Here is a 16859-nt window from a genome sequence, read left to right as displayed (position 1 = left end):
GCGCATCCAGATCACCATCCCACCCTTCCTTCATCTTCCCCCATAAGCCTAAGTCTGCATTACTAATAGACTTAAGGGGGACTACTTCAAGGTTGAAAGCTACACCTTCCGAAGTTGCAGGAAGCAACGGCTCCATTCTAACATTCTCTGCTTGAGGCGCTGTTGGTTTAGGAACAAGCCCCCTCCTCACCATCGGATCCGCTGACTGTTCTTGGTGCCCTGGAAAATTGAAGTCCGAACTGGACCAGACTTTATGACACTTCCAACATCTAACCCTCCTTCGAAAATTCCTGAAAGCACATCTGCAACATCTCCAATCTCCCAGTTCTCTATTCTTTCTTTTGTGGAAGGCACTCTCCATTCGTCTTCCCTTCTTGCTTCGGACGGGTAGCCACTCCTCCTCTTCATATCGGTGAGGCCAATTTCTCTGCCCAACTGCCGGCTCAGAGCCAAACTTCTTCCAACCTCCTACAGAATCGCCCAAAAGGCCTGCTTCGGGGTTGATCCGCCGGACCCCAAGAGGGATCAAATTCGCCCCACTGGCCCATCTAGGGCGATCTCCCCCAACACCTCTCACCCCGACGGAGGTCATAATTGTCACGGAATCCTCCTCCGCTCTGCAAAATGTGCCGACCACCGAGCCGTGAGAATCCACCGGATTCTGGATCGGAAACCCACGCGGAGACCGAGATGGAGGAAGACACCGAATCTGAAGGAGCTGAAGAAGAAGAGGTAGAGGATACAGATGAGAAGAAGATCCCTCTCCCTGCAAAATTATCCTTGTGCGAGAATCTTTCTGTAGATGGCGACCAGATTTAATGTCGTGAGGTCCACCTGGCCGGGTGCATAGTTACTTGTATGCTGTGACTATCGTCCAGCATACGAACTATGTCCGTTTTACACACAAGGTGTCCAGGTGTTGAGATACTAACGGTGCGGTGGCACTAGAAGGCGGGTATAGCCCTCACGGCTCCTACTTATAGTATCTCTCCGAGAGTAACTTGTATTGAGTGATTCCTGAATGACCGTCGACAATCCGTGGTGCAATCGGCTGAGATTGGTGATGATGAATGGGCTATATAAAGACCGAAAATGGAAGAGATTATATGGGTTTACGCTATGCCCCTTCGCAATATAGTTCGCATAGACGTTGATTTTGATGGAATTTCATGGATGGATCTTCCATCATGCCACTACTTTTGGGAATGCTACTTTACTTTTGGGAGACTAGTGGAAATAAGAAAAGACTTTTCTCTCTTGGCTTGGTTGAGAGAGACAGAGAGAGAGAGAGAGAGAGAGAGTTTCTTCTAGGGTTTTCTCAGGTTCATCTGTTGTATGATTTTGGTTGAGAAGGCAAGTGTTGCAGTTTACATCTTTGCGGGGTAAATCCTATTGTAATCCTTGTAGATTGTTTACTCATGGTTGAAGATGGTGTTTGCGCTCGTGGATGTAGGCATCTTGACTGAACCATGCAAAATCTGAGTCTTCATTTTGTGGCTAGTTTTATTCCTTCTTTAATGTTTATTTATGCATGATCGTTGGATTGGATTTTTCCAGGCAGTTTTTTTTTCAAAATTCATAAGCCCAACCATATAAAATCTCCATTAATGAAGCCCCCTCCCTCATTCTACCTCTCTCATATGAAAAAATAATGAAAAGAAAAAAAAAATGAAAAATGAAACCACCAAAACAAAGAAGAAAAGAACAATAGAAGAGGAACAGAAACTGGTCATTCTCTGTTCGATTTTATTACATCAAAACCCTTTTTCCAAGGTAAGCAAGGAAAGGTTATTTGACAGAAATAGTGACACTGCTATTTAGGGATACTAGGGTTCTTCGCCATTTGTACAGCAACGTTTGCATACACCCTCACAAATGCAGCAATACTGGCCGACTAAACATATTTCACAAGCTGCAGACAACAAATCCAATCATGAGACCTCAACCTATCCATAAATAAGTACAAAAACAAAACTGAGATGCTCTCTTTAGGGCTATCATTTTCTTATGGTAATGTAGACATGAGACTAGAAAACGAAATTCGAAGAGAATGTTTACCAATGTGACTACTGGGGACGGGGACAATGCCATCGATCTCGTCAAGAAACGGAAGGCGATTAGTTGCTTCAGCAACCTCTTTTGTTGCAATGGCCGCCACAAGGAGAGCCACAAAGAAGAATTTCAAATACCCCATTTCTCCAAAGCTTGTGTGTTGCAGCGTCTCTTTGTGCGTCTATAAATAAGCCTCTGTAAGGAAGCTTCTTCCTCTAAAATTAGAAGATGTGTAAGGTTTTATCATCTTTGTCTTCATGTTTTTCGTATCTCGAAGATACTATTTGTTAGAAACATGGATTCGGTGAAGGCTACTCTTAGGCTGAAAATCTGAAAGCTGATCTTCTTACTACTAAAATAGGCACAGTAATTAATGTTGTTTGTTTAGATGAGTTGGTAGTTCCTCTAAAATTATAAGAAGTGTAAAGTTTTATCATCTTTGTCTTCATGTTTTTCGTATCTTGAAGATACTATTTGGTAGAAACATGGATTCGGTGAAGGCAAATCCCTGCATAAAATCATGCATTTTATTGGGTATGCAATTCAAAAGATTTTGTTTGCTGCTTTGCTGTAAGCATAAAGTGGGGTCAACAAATAGGAGGATCTAAACCATTCATTCGTTGGTTGCTACCGTAGATCAAACATGGCCCAAAAAGCTTCTCCATTAGATGATGATCCAATTTGCTAAAGTTTCTATACTTTGCCATCTGTTTTCAACAAAACATATGATAGTGTTAGGATCATTCTGGGGAGAAGATTTTTGGCAACAACCTCTCTACGATGGGGACCAACTAATGAATGGTTTAGATCATCAAATTATGTGGGTCCCACTATACATTTGGGGTGCTCATGTACATACACTAAGGGCCACCGCTAAAAAGAAGAAAGAAACACTCGCATTTTTTGTATATTTGGGAACAAATAATTATACAATGACTTAATTTCTTTTTTTTTAGAAAAAAACATAATATAAACCTAAGCAAATGTTATCTGAAAGATTGTTCAAACATCAAATCTAACAGATATTAGCAAAACTCTGGGTACATGATTTCAACGAATGTTGGATGGACATGAAACATCTGAAATTGCCTACAGCTAATAAACATATGGAAAGTAAAGCTTTTATGGAAGAATAAATTGAACCTAGGAGAGAATCAATATGGTTCAGGTACACACATTACACAGCGGCACCCTTGGCACCCTTCCTGTTAAAGTATAAAAGATTAAATACTGCCTTCTCCAACAGCTTAAGCTTTTGGAGTAATTGGTAAGTTTCACATTGTATCAGAGCAAATGCCTCGGTTCAAACCTCCTTGATAGCAAAAATACACATGCAATGGCCAAACCCAAAAAAGAGGGGCCACATGTGCGACATGTAGGCCAACCTTAGAAAGAGGGGCCGCACGTGAGGGGAGTGTTAAAGTATAAAAGATTAAATACTGCCTTCTCCAACAGCTTAAGCTTTTGGAGTAATTGGTAAATTTCACATTTACCCTCCAAGAAATAACCCATCAGCGCGACCACATTGACCAGGGCGAGACGAGATCGCAGCTAGTAACCTGCCCCTGCCAAACTGTTCCTCGATATGTGGGTCAAGTTTGTGATCTTGTTTGCGTTTCTCCAACTTCCTATGGACATGGTTGCTTTTCTTCGCATCCTCCGGAGCAGCCTCCCCCTCATCTCCTTCATCTTCCGTCCAATGTCAAGACCATAATGCTGCAGATACCACTGCTTTAATGGTGCCGCATCGACCAGGGTCTGTGTGCGAACGATTGGAAGCATTGTACTCGCTGCCCCCACGAATAATTCCCTGTGTCCAATCTTAGGGCTCTCCATTTCACGTTCGCATCCACGAATCCTAACCGTTCGCACGGTCTTGTTGATCGACAGTCATGGCAGGCTGACACCCGAGCTCGTACTTTCACTTCTTTCTCCATGCCTTCTTTTTGCCGCCATTGGGGCCCTGCTTGTGCATAGAATCACGAGAAATACCCATTTTGCAGAGAGAGGGGTTTTACGGTTCTCTTGCTATGGAGGAAGTACACCATGATTTCTTTTATGGTAGTTGTTAGAAAGTACACCTCTTAACGCAATGAAATGATTTGGGGGTGCGACATGGAAATTTCTTCAGGGGTTAAGTCTCATCATGAAATATTGAAGCTTTTGTTTTTGTTTTCCTTCCATTTGGATATATACATGGATTTTATAATCCGGGACTGTAAAATACTGGATTTTACAAGCAAAAACCTGATTTTTCTAAGCTAAAACACGAGTAGCACATTTTCGAGATTCTAAAATCAAGGTTTCAGCTTATAAAATCCATGTTTTAGCTTGTAAAATCCAACATTTAACAATCCTAGATTATAAAATCCATGTATCCAAATGGTACCCAAGTTTTTGAAGGGTTATTACTAAATTTCAATAGCATGTCAATGAGTCAACCTAACCTGCCAATTTGGTCACTATTAAGTCTTGCTCATCCATATTTTAATTATGGGCTTGAATTGTTGCTAAATTGCTTATTATCTAAAATAAAAATATATATAATTCATAGTTTATTTACTATAGTCATAGAATCAGTTCACAATTAACTTGTGTGGGCCATACGACAGTAAAATGAATTGTTTGCATACATGCACGTGCACACGGAGCCAAAGATCCATTTCAACCTCATCGGTAAACTTTAGGAATGAATGGCTACAGAGCCCATTAGTAAATCGGAGCTTTAATTGTCTTCTGTTGTTATATCCATCAGTTCTTGGATAACAACCCACCTTTGTTTGGGGACACGGAGGCTTCCCCACCAATTGAAATAGCACCAGTTGAACCATGCAAATCTCGTGGTTTGTTTACTTTTACCCTTTCCATTAATTTGTGCACGATCGGATCGGATTTTCTAGGCGGATTTTCTCAACAAAGAGCATTCTATTTTTGTAACATTTGATTTAGGCTACTTAAATTTGCACTACAATGTTTTGATAATGAGACAAACTCACCTTATCTTATCAATCCTAATTGGCTGCTAATAGCTTATCGTTCGGTAAGGTTTTCGGCCTCTTTGGAAGCTCCTCGCTCTAATATTTCCAGCGAGGCCATCCGCGCCTAATTTTGATATGAAACGACCAAGTTAGTGCCATTTTTTGTGCCGAAACAGTGAAAACCCGTGTTTCGGGAAAAACTGGGTCCGCGTAGGGGCGGATGTCTGGCCTGAATCAACTCAAAGTGTGTCTGGTCTCAAACGGACGTCGGGCAAGAATCCCGGATGTCCGGCACGGCAGTTTTCCTCCCTGCTGCTCAAACTTCGAAAATTCATAACTTCTTTGTTTATCGTCCATTTTCGATTTTCTTGTACTCTGCCAGAAGCACGTCCTTTCTATTAAAAATGATTTCAAAAATGTTTGAAAACTCTTTAAGGATGTTAATTTCGAAATACTTTGAGGGACCCTAGTTTGGCTTACCATTCTTCTCCCATTTCACCTTGTTTTGTTTCGGAAATTAGGACTTTTGTATTTTGATTCATCTCCTTAGGTACCGCATTGATAATAATGGGATAATTGTGATATTAGGTGATTAATCTTGAGTCCGGAAGAGTTTGAAAGGAACATTTGAGGTACGTAATTTCGTACTACTTTAGTGAAATGCTTTATCATTCGATGATGTGCTATTTTTCGATTAAAACTCCCTAACCTCATTGAATGTATGGAACCTTTGATATACCCTTGAACTTTGATTTGGGTCTTGCATGCTCACCTATTTATTGTTTGAAATCTAATGATCTTTATGCTTATTGAAGTCTTATGATACTCGTATTGAATGTGTGCCCCACGACATGGGACTTTTGTGAAACCTTTGTGATCCTCCCTGATATATGAACTTTTCGGCTATCGTGCACCCAACTATATTGAAAACCTTTGCGGAATCTATGTGAATCACTATCTTTGAAGCTCTGTACCTTTCTTTGGATCTTGTGTATATGTGGCCACCTTTTGTGGAGGCTTAAGTTTATATGTGAACTATCAGGACCCGCACCAATGGGACTCGTACATTGACTTTTGGGTCCCATCAGTTGGTCGATACACTGACCCTATTGAGAGGTATGTGGATTAGGAATTAGTTCTGACACCATGAGCAGTTGGTGTAAGTAATAACACGTTTTTTGGACTAAGACGGTGACCTTGAGGTAGTATCGCTCTCAGCATTGACTGCATTCAGTGATCTCTCAGGATTTGTGATTCTCTCTCTCTCTCTCTCTCTCTCTCTCTCTCTCTCTCTCTTGTGACTCTCTTTGCTGAGACCTTTTATTAGAACTCTCTTTGTTGTGATTATCTTTATTATGATATCCTTGAGACATGGCCTTGTAGATTATGCTTCGCAGCTACTTATTGTATTTATCACAGTTCTATGGGCTCATGTTAGTCATTCCATGTGTAGCTTTGTACTCTCCTTGATCACTTATTGACTTCCTTATTTAGTAGCATTCATAACCCCACTTTTGTGGTGCGTTATTATGTATTGCGTTTCCGCTGACTGTGGTTTAATAATTTTCAGATTTTGATCCTCGTGGAGATCTCGAGGGAGTCCGATTTGCATCATAAGTTGTTGGAGTATATTTAATCATGTATAGTGATTATTGTGTTGAAAACATTTAATCTAGTGATGTTGAGTTACAAAGCAATAGTGAGAGTTTGATTTAAACTTTGTAGGATTTTCTAGTTAGTTTATGATGTGTATGAATTTGATATTGCTTTGCTAGCCTTGTATACTTGTAGAGGTTCCTTTGCAGGTATACGGAGTTGTCATGTCCCCAGGCTGTGAGTAGGGTTTGCGAGTGTGACAGAGAGAAAGCGAAGGAGAGAGTTTCTTTTGGGATTACTCTCACGTACGGTCTTGGTCATGGAAAGGGATGCAGTTTATTGGATTGCAGGTTTGTGGGTTAAATCCTTATGTAATCCTTGTATATTGGTTTCTCACAGTGGATCATTGTGTGTTCTCTCCCATGGACGTAGGCATCTTGGCTGAACCATCTCGCCATCTATGTGTTCATCTTGTGGCTTGTTTAATTCCAACTTTTCCGTTCGTTTGCGCAGATCGGATCAGATTTTGCCAGGTAGATTTTCTCAATATCCGTATATTACGTGATATAAAATCTACATTAATGAAGCCTCTCGCTCCCTCTCTCACTCCAAAAAAAGAAAAAGAAAAGAAAAATACAAAGAAGGAAAGAAAAAATTTAAGAGGAACATAAACTGGTAATTCTTTGTTCCATTTTATTACATCATAACCCTTTTTCCAAATTAAACAAGGAGATGTTATTTGATAGAAACAGTGCTGCTGCCATTTAGGGATTCTTGGGTTCTTCCCCATCATGACAACAAGTTTTGATACTTGCTCAGTCGCACTAACAGGCACACACTCGCAACAATGCCAGTGTTCTCTGCATATGTTACAACCTGCAAACTTCAAATCCAACGATAGGCCCTCCTCATCCTTTCACAAAACAAGTACAAAAACCAATACTCAAATGCTCTCTTTAAGGCTATCATTTTCTGCTATCATTTTCTTATGGCAAGGTAGAGATGAGACTAGAAAACAAAATTGGGATTGAATGTTTACCCTTTGCTCTGTCCCAATTGAGCTGCTCCATAAATGGAAGGCCATTAGTTGCTTCAGTAACCTCTTTCGTTGCATTAGCTGCCACAAGAAGTGCCACAATTTTTTTTTTCAAATACCCCATTTCTTCTAAGCTTATGTTGTCATGTCTTTCTGTGTGCCTCTGATGCATGTGCATCTGGCACGATCACGAAATCAACGGTCCACGTCGATTGCTACAATTTGAAAGAGTCATGTTCTAGTTTGTTTTTAATTAGATTTTTGTTTTAATTATTTTTAGCAAATTTTTAGTTGGGGACGTCCAATTAAAGGATTAGTTTAGAGTTTTACTTTTACATAGATAAAGTAGAGAATTTTTAGGAGTTGAGGATTTTCAGGAATTTGATTGAGGTTAGGAGTTTTATTGTTTTGGGAAGTTTCTTTAGAGTAGGAAATTAATTAACGGTTGAGTAGGATTAGGATTAGTCTTTTAAAAAATACCTATAAATTGGGCACTCATTTAATCTTTATGAATATATTATTAGAATAAAATTTGGTTGCCTATTGTTGCTTTTTGGAGAACGTACACTAGAGCCATCTGTTGCTCTTTTGACCCTCTATGAGAGAGCCACCTGCTGCTATCTCTACAACAAGCCATCTGCTACTTGTTTTCAACCACGTGCTGTTGAATATTTCAAATACAAGCTTCCGTTATACGCTCATGCGTTATTTGGTATCAAAGCTTAGGAAACAAAGGATTCCATCTCCTTTGTAATCTTGGGTCAGAAAAATATTAGTGGTCACAATGTCTCTATCACGAGCGGATATAATTGTGAAGATGTTTAAAATTATAAGTGATATGGAAGAACGAGAACGGGTTCGCGGTAAACGACTTCAGGCTCAAATCAATGCACTCACCGAGCAAATCAAGGTGGGAACTGATGGATTAGACAGGCGTGTTGAGGAACATAGCTTGAGCAAAGCACCACCTCCAATCGTCATTGAAGATCAAATGCCAGAAGAACCCCTCCTTGAGGATTCTCTCGAGGAATTGAAGAAATTGTTGAAGATCCACATCACGTTGATGAACGCAAAGTGATTGATGCCCATCGAAGTGAAAGTTACTTTTTGCCTTCGCCACTAAAGTTCAAAGATTTTATCAAGGGCGAGCTTTCTGATCAAATCAAATTCCACCTTCCATCAAAGCATGCTAGAATAAGTGCCCGATGGAAATATCTAATCCGGTGGAAAGGCCTCCAATTCGAAGTCGGAGCAAGAACCATATCAAAAGTACCAATTTTTATTCTCAGCGCAATTATCAACCTTAATCTGAACTCGTGGTCGAGTTCTTTTCAAGAAAGGGGCTCTGATGCCTGTGCATCTGGCACGATCACAAAGTCAACGGTCCACATTGATTGCTACAGTTTGAAAGAGTCATATTTTAGTTTGTGTTTACTTAGATTTTTGTTTTAATTATTTTTAGCAATTTTTTAGTTGGGACGTCCAATTAAAGGATTAGTTTAGAGTTTTGCTTTTACATAGATTAAGTAGAGAGAATTTTTAGGAGTTAAGGATTTTTAGAGGTTAGGAGTTTTTTTGGTTTGGGAAGTTTGTTTAGAGTAGGAAATTAATTAACGGTTGAGTAGGATTAGGATTAGTCTTTTAAAAAATGCCTATAAATCGGGCACTCATGTAATCGTTTATGAATATATTATTGGAATAAAATTTGGTTGCCTATTGTTGCTTTTTGGAGAACATACACTAGAGCTATCTGTTGCTCTTTTGACCCTCTATGAGGGAGCCACCTGCTGCTATCTCTACAACAAGCCATTTGCTGCTTGTTTTGCCGCCTCAATTCAACCACCTGTTGTTGAATATTTCAAATACAAGCTTCCGCCCATGCGTTAGCCTCTATAAATATGCTTGTGAAGAAGATTCGTCCTCCAAAATTATGAAATATTTATGGAAAGTTTTATCATTTTTATTTTCTTGTTTTTAATATGGACTGGGTGTCTTGCTGTTTTTCTATGTATTCCTCTACATAAGATCATGAAGAAGATTCGTCCTCTAAAATTATGAAATATTAATGGAAAGTTTTATCATATTTATTTTCTTGTTTTTAATATGGACTGGGTGTCTTGCAGTTTTTCTATGTATTCCTCTATATAAGATCATGAAGAAGATTCGTCCGCTAAAAATACGACATATATGGCAGGTTTTGTATCCTTGCTTTCATGTTTTAATATGGAGTGAGTGTATTGACAAATTCCATTAGGGCCCATTTGGATACTCCTTGGATTTGGATTTGGATTTGGATTTTCAAATCCAAATTTGGCGTTTGGCAAGCCTTTATGACATATGGATTTGGATTTGGATTTGAGTGAAATCCACAAGATTTACAAATTCCTCATTTTAGTGTAATTTTTTGGATTTATAAATCCTTTCTACGAGAGGTTATTTATAAATCTAAATTTGACTCGTAAGGGATTACAATGACCAAAAAAGTGTTAAATGACTTAAGTACCCACATGACATTAAAAACTGATCAAAATACATCGTATTAGGTAAAATGACTAGAAAACCCCGAGTCAGGCGAAATGACCGAAATACCCCTATATCAGGTAAAAATGACAAAATACCCGAGTCGTGCAAAATGACTAAAATACCCTTATGACATAAAAATGATCAAAATAACCTCATAAAAGGGTAAAATGACTAGAATACCCCAATATCATGAAAAATTACTAAAATACCCATAGATCAAGTAAAAATGGCCCATGGCTCATAAAAACGACTAAAATGACTAAAAATACCATCATGAGATAAAAATGATAAAAATACGTCATATTATGTAAAATAACTAGAAATACCCCTATACCAGGTAAAAATGAGAAAATACCCCCGAGTCGTGCAAAATGACTAAAATACACTTATGATATAAAAATGATCAAAATAACCTCATATAGGGTAAAATGACTAAAATACCCCAAGATCATGGGAAATTATCGAAATACCCCTATATCAAGTAAAAATGACCGATGACTCATGAAAAATGACTAAAATGACTAAAAATACTCTCACGAGATCAAAAATGATAAAAATACGCCATATTAGGTAAAATGACTAGAACACCCTCGGGTCATGGAAAATGACAGGAATACACCTTACTGGGTGAAAATTACCAAATACCCTGAGTCATGGAAAATGACTAAAACACCATTTTGACATAAAAATGATCAAAATACCCCATATAGGGTAAAATGGCTAGAATACCCCTAGATCATGGAAAATGGCTGAAATGCCCCTATATCAAGTATTTTAGGGCTTTTTGGTTTTGTTAGATTTCAAATTCAAACACAAAGAGCATCCAAACAAAAATAATAATAATTTAGATTTGAAATCCAAATCTATATATGGTCATCCAAACAGCATTATTTATAAATTTGTGAATTTTAAAATTCTTGATTTCAAATCCATGAATTTTGAAAATCCAAATTCACCTCCAAATCCAAATCCAAATCCAAATCCAAATCCAAGGGGTATCCAAACGGGCCCTTAAGAAATCTTCTCCAATAGAGAAACCCACGTGACTCCATATATGGCATCTCAATAAGGCAGAGTTCTTTGTACGGAGTAATTATGTTTCCTCTGATTTCTATCCATATTGTTTCCTAACATTCTTGATATGAGGTGATCATTACTTTTCTTTTGGGTTTCTCTTGGCATGGAAACATAGCTTGTAATACCCGGCCCCCCATTGGGGAAGTTATTTATTTTTATTGAGAAATGATAGAATGAAGGGCGCCCCTGCAAAAATCAGCTTCAAGGACGGCCCTATTGGTTAATTTCTGCAAAGTGTAGCCCGGGAAAAAGTGGATGGTGCCTAAAAAAGTGGAACTGTATTGACGTAAAGAAATCAACCAATAGGGGCGCCCTTGAAGCTGATTTCGCAAGGGCGCCCTTCATTCTATCAGTCCTCTTATTTATTTATTTATGTTTACAATGGGTGCCTTCATCAAAAAGTTGGGGTTGAAATTTTCGAAGCTTGCAGAGAGTGCTATTATCAAAATTGAGATTAAGTTTTGATAAGAGAAACTCTAGGAATTTTAGTTAATTCACAAGATGTAGCTGATCACATTGGGGTGTGGGTAGGAATTTTCGAAGCTTCCATAGTCATCTTGATTTCCCTTCTATCCTTATCATCTAAGTGCTCTATATAAGCACTAACCTACTCTTTGTAATTTATCCAAGAATAATAAAAAATATTCTCTTCAAAATTTATCAGTTTTAGAGAAGAGAAAATGATCTCTCCCTCACGAAAAAAAAGTAAAAATAAAAGAAAAACACAACCACCAAAACAAATAAGAAAAGAAAAAATATGAGGAACATAAACTGGTCATTCTTTGTTCCATTCTAATACATCATAACCCTTTTTCCAAAGTAAGCAAGGAAATATTATTTGATAGAAATATTAGTGTTGCTGAAATTTAGGGATACTTGGGTCCTTCCCCATCATGACAGCAAGTTTTGCATACCCTCTCAGTCGTACTTACAGTCACACACACTCACAACAATGCCAGTGTTCTCTCCTTCCACAAAACAAGTACAAAAACCAATACTCAAATGCTCTCTTTACGACTATCAATTTTATGCTATCATTTTTTACACTAGAAAATGAAATTGGGATTGTTGACGATTCCATGGAAATATATGGCAAGTTTCATCATCTTTGTTATATACGGCAAGTTTTATCATCTTTGTTTTCTTGGAATGTTGACTATTCCATTAAGAAATTTTCTCTAATAGGGAAACCCACGTAACTCCATATATGGCCACCTCAAATCAAGACAGATTTCTTCTCGTACAGTAATTGTCTTTCCTTTGATTTCTTTCCTTTGGTAAAAAAAATGAAAGCTGATCTTTTGTACTTATTGGGTATGCAAATCAAAAGATTTTGTTTGCTGTTTTGCTGCAAGCATAAAGTGGGGTTAACATATTCGGTGATCTAAACCATTCATTTGTTGGTAGCTACGGTCCCCCCAAAAGTTAGATGATCCTCAAAGAAGTTTCAAGATTGAGATAATTCTGCAACCATTTGCCAGTTACGACATTGGCCGCTCTTTATATTAACTACGAATATTTACATGACAATAATAGCCTTTTAGCGGGCGAATATTACAATACAAAATATAACATGCTATTACCCTCCCGCAATTTGAGTGGGACAAACAGTCAAATTAGAACAAAAATAAGCGAAACGTGAAGAAGATAATCCTTTTGTGAATATACCTGCAACTTGTTGCTCCGTTGGAATGAAGAAAACTCTAAGTTCTCCTTTTGCTACTTTTTTCGGGAACAAAATGATAACTATGTCAACATGTTTGGTCCTTGAATGCATGACCGGATTTGCTACCAGATAAGTCGCTCCAATGTTGTCACAACGCACCATAACTGGTCTGGAAAGGAAGATATCAAGTTCACACAATAAGGATTTGATCCAACAAGTGTTTGCAACGGCATAAGCTATGGCTCGATATTCAGATTCAGTGCTAGACCTTGAACCAGTTGGCTGTTTCTTTGCGCACCATGAAATCAAGTTATTTCCTAGAAAGATGCAGTATCCTGTTGTTGACCTCCTTGTGGAAAGACATCCTGCCCAATTTGCATATGTGAAAGCATTTAAAACATTGATAGAAGTTGAATTCAAAGTAATACCAAAAGTGATAGTTCCTTTAATATATCTGAGGATTCTTTTCACAGCTTGACGATGTATTTCCCTTGGGGCATGCATGTATTGACAAACCAAATTTACAGCAAAGGAGATATCTGGCCTTGTAAACGTAAGATATTGAAGTGCACCGGCCGACAATGCTTCTGTTCTCTATTGGATCATCCAGGAGACTAGTTGATTCAACAGACAATTCAGTTTTTGGTGTAATAGGGGTAGTAACTGCTTTTGAATTTTCCATCTTGGTTTTCTGAAGAATTTCAATGGCATATTTTTCTTGGCATAAAAATAAACTGTCTTTTGATTTTATTGCTTGAATACCAAGAAAATAATGTAAGTCTCCTAAATCTGTCATTGAAAATTCAGATTGTAGAGTTTGAATAATTGAATGTAAGAGAGAATCATTAGAAGCGGTCAAAATAATATCACCAACGTATAGTAGGAGAACCGCCATACCAGAAGAAGAATGTAGAACAAACATGGAATTATTTGACTGGCTACAACGAAATCCATTTTCTTTGAGAAAACCTGTGAAACGCTGGAACCAAGCACGAGGTGCTTGTTTTAACCCATATAATGTGCGTTTTAGTTTGCAAGCATGGTTGGGATAGTCTGGATGAACAAATCCCTGTGGTTGCGTCTGTTAAATTTTAAAGTGTATTTTTTGGGTAGCTTTATTTTATTTTTATTTTGAGTGATGTAGTGAGGAGAAATATGTATTTTGTGTCCATGGGCATTTTGGTCTTTTGTTGGCCTAGCTTGCACATGTGTGAGCCACACATGTTTGCTCCATCTTTTCCCACTACCTACCTATTTCAAATTCAAACCTTTACTTGGAACTCCAAACCCACCACTTCTCTAAGCATTAATGACATCACTTCCCATACCCAATACCACTTACCTAAGCTATTTTCTCTTTACTCTACTTTCCTTGACTAAGCCTATTCTCATTTTTTAACTTCACTTCGGTAGAGATTCTCCACTACCCAGACCTCCATTGAAGCTCCATTGAAGCTCTCTTGTGTGCAAGCTTTCCTCTTGAAGCTTTCTTCTTTTTATTGTTGTTTATCTTGTAGTGTTGTTCTTTCTATCATATATTGAAGCACATCTCTTTTGGGCATTGTTCTTCTTCTACTTGGTTGTTCATCTTGGGCTAGTGTAAACTTTGGTTTCACTATTTGAGTAGAGGATTTTCCGGTGTGGTGAAATCCGTCTTTCTCTATATGGTATCAAAGCCACAAGGGTGGTAGTTGATGCTTGTCAAGATATTCTTGATGAAGAAGTTCAATCGGTGTTTTGAAGATGAATATGAGTGGAAGGATTAGTGGACTCGGCATTGAGTTGCTAAATCAATCCAATTACAAGATATGGAGAACATGTATGGAGTCTTATCTTGTGGGAGAAGATTTGTGGGATGTTGTTTGTGGAGATGCAAATGTGGCTCTGGAAGATACATTTGCATCGTGGTTCCACTAATGGTGTGGGTGTAGGTGAGCACATCCTTGTTGAGGTAGAGCCTCAAGCAACAATGAACTTGCCGGTGACACCAAATGTTCCAATGGAATTTGAGTCTTCCTCTTCTTTGCCGATGGAGAAGCAAGGTGATAGGGGGAGTGATGTTGCATGTCACATTCAAGAAGATGAGCAAAATGAAGAAACTAATGAAGATGAGTGTAGTGCATCACATCTTAGAAGATCAAAAAGAAAAATTGTCAAGCCGGCACGGTATCGGGATGAAAACATGGTGAGCACTTATTCTTGTTTTCTTTCCGGTCCATTTGATGATAATTAGCCTTCTTGCTTTGATGAAGCAAAAGGGGTGAGAGAATGGAAGGATGCTATGAATGAGGAGATGAAGGCACTTGTGAAAAATGAGACTTGGGATCTTGTTCCTAAGCCTAAAGATGTGAATCCGATTACATGTAAATGGGTGTACAAATTGAAGCGGAAAGCGAATGGGAGTGTGGATAGATTCAAAGCAAGGTTGGTGGCTAGAGGGTTCTCTCAAAAGTATGGAGAGGATTATGAGGAGATCTTTAGTCCTGTTGCCAAGATGACTTCCGTTCGAGTTGTAATTTTATTGGCCGCTTGTCATGGTTGGAAATTCTTTCAACTTGATGTGAAAAATGCATTTTTGTATGGTGAGATTGACAAAGACATCTACATGGAGCAACCACCAGGTTACAATTCAAGTGATCATCCGACTCATGTTTGCAAGCTCAAGAAAGCTCTTTATGGGTTGAAGCAAGCTCCAAGGGCGTGGTATGGTAACATTGCCGAATACTTGTAATTTTGTGGTTATTTTGCATCTAACTCCGATTCTAGTTTATTTGTGAAGAAAGACAAATGCTTGCTTGTTATTGTGCTTCTTTACGTCGACGACATGATAGTTACCGGCAACAATGATGTTGAGGTTGCAAAGCTAAGGGAGGAGCTATCTATTCATTTTGAGATGAAAGACTTGGGAGAGCTAAGTCACTTTCTTGGCTTGGAGGTGGAGACCTTGAAGGATGATGTTCTAGTTTCTCAAAAAGGCTATGCAGAGAAATTAGTTGGAAGATTTGGGATGAGTCAAAGTAAAAGATCGTCTACTCCTCTTGATCCCAACATAAAGATAAGGCGGGGAGAAGGCAAGCTTCTTCCGGATTCGCGGCCATATCGTGCTCTTGTGGGTAGTCTCATCTACTTGACTATCACAAGACCAGACATTTCTTTTTCCGTTAGGCTTGTTATGCAAGCGCCACGGAAACCACACTTGGAAGCGGCAAAGAGAATTTTGAAGTATGTGAATTCTACCCTTGACTTTGGGTTGCTTTATAAGAAAGGGGATGATTTTGTGTTGAATGGATTTACCGATGCCGACTATGGAGGGGACTTGGATGATCCGAGATCTACTTCCGGTTATGTGTTTTTGTGTGGATCAGCGGGTGTTTCTTGGTGTAGTAAGAAACAAGACTCAATGTCCCTTTCAACAACGGAAGCGGAATATAAGGCCGCCGCTCTTGCGTCTCAAGAATGTGTTTGGTTGCGGCAGTTGATTGAAGATGTTCATTTACCTATTCACCAGGCGACGACTATTCTTGGTGACAACCAAAGTGCACTCAAACTTGCCACAAACCCTGTTTGTCATGCAAGAACAAAGCATATTGAGATCGAGCATCATTTCATTCGTGAAAAGGTGTTAGATGGTGTAGACACCCCATTTTGACCGGACCCAAGTTCGCGTCGCTTGGGCAAAACCTCGTCAAATCAGTGAGTTGAGATCAAAAATTGAATCCTGAGGTAGCTTAGGGTCCCACCGAGGTCCTTGTAAAGTCTCGGCAAAATCTGCCGAGAAATGGCAAATAGGAAAAGCCGAGAAGGAGGCATAGTATAAATGCATAAGGGGAGTGAATTATCCTGCGATGGGCGCGCCCGAGCCAAATAGGACAAAACTGGCTGGCGCGCCTCATCATTTTTAGCGCGCCAATCAGATTTTGTGCGCCCATCA

General features: G+C 38.8%; 1 pseudogene; it reads right to left on the bottom strand.

Annotated features, from left to right (window-relative positions):
• Window positions 1-3541: 3541 nt before the first annotated feature.
• LOC143857619 (small ribosomal subunit protein eS8 pseudogene) lies at window positions 3542-4048 on the bottom strand (annotated as a pseudogene).
• Between the last annotated feature and the right edge of the window lie 12811 nt (window positions 4049-16859).

This window comes from Tasmannia lanceolata, unplaced genomic scaffold (assembly GCF_043159265.1).
Source record: "Tasmannia lanceolata isolate RefF3 unplaced genomic scaffold, GAP_Taslan_0.1 ptg000025l, whole genome shotgun sequence".
Classification (NCBI taxonomy): Eukaryota; Viridiplantae; Streptophyta; class Magnoliopsida; order Canellales; family Winteraceae; genus Tasmannia; species Tasmannia lanceolata.
Note: the sequence above shows the minus strand (reverse complement) of the source record. Positions and strands in the feature narration are given on the sequence as shown.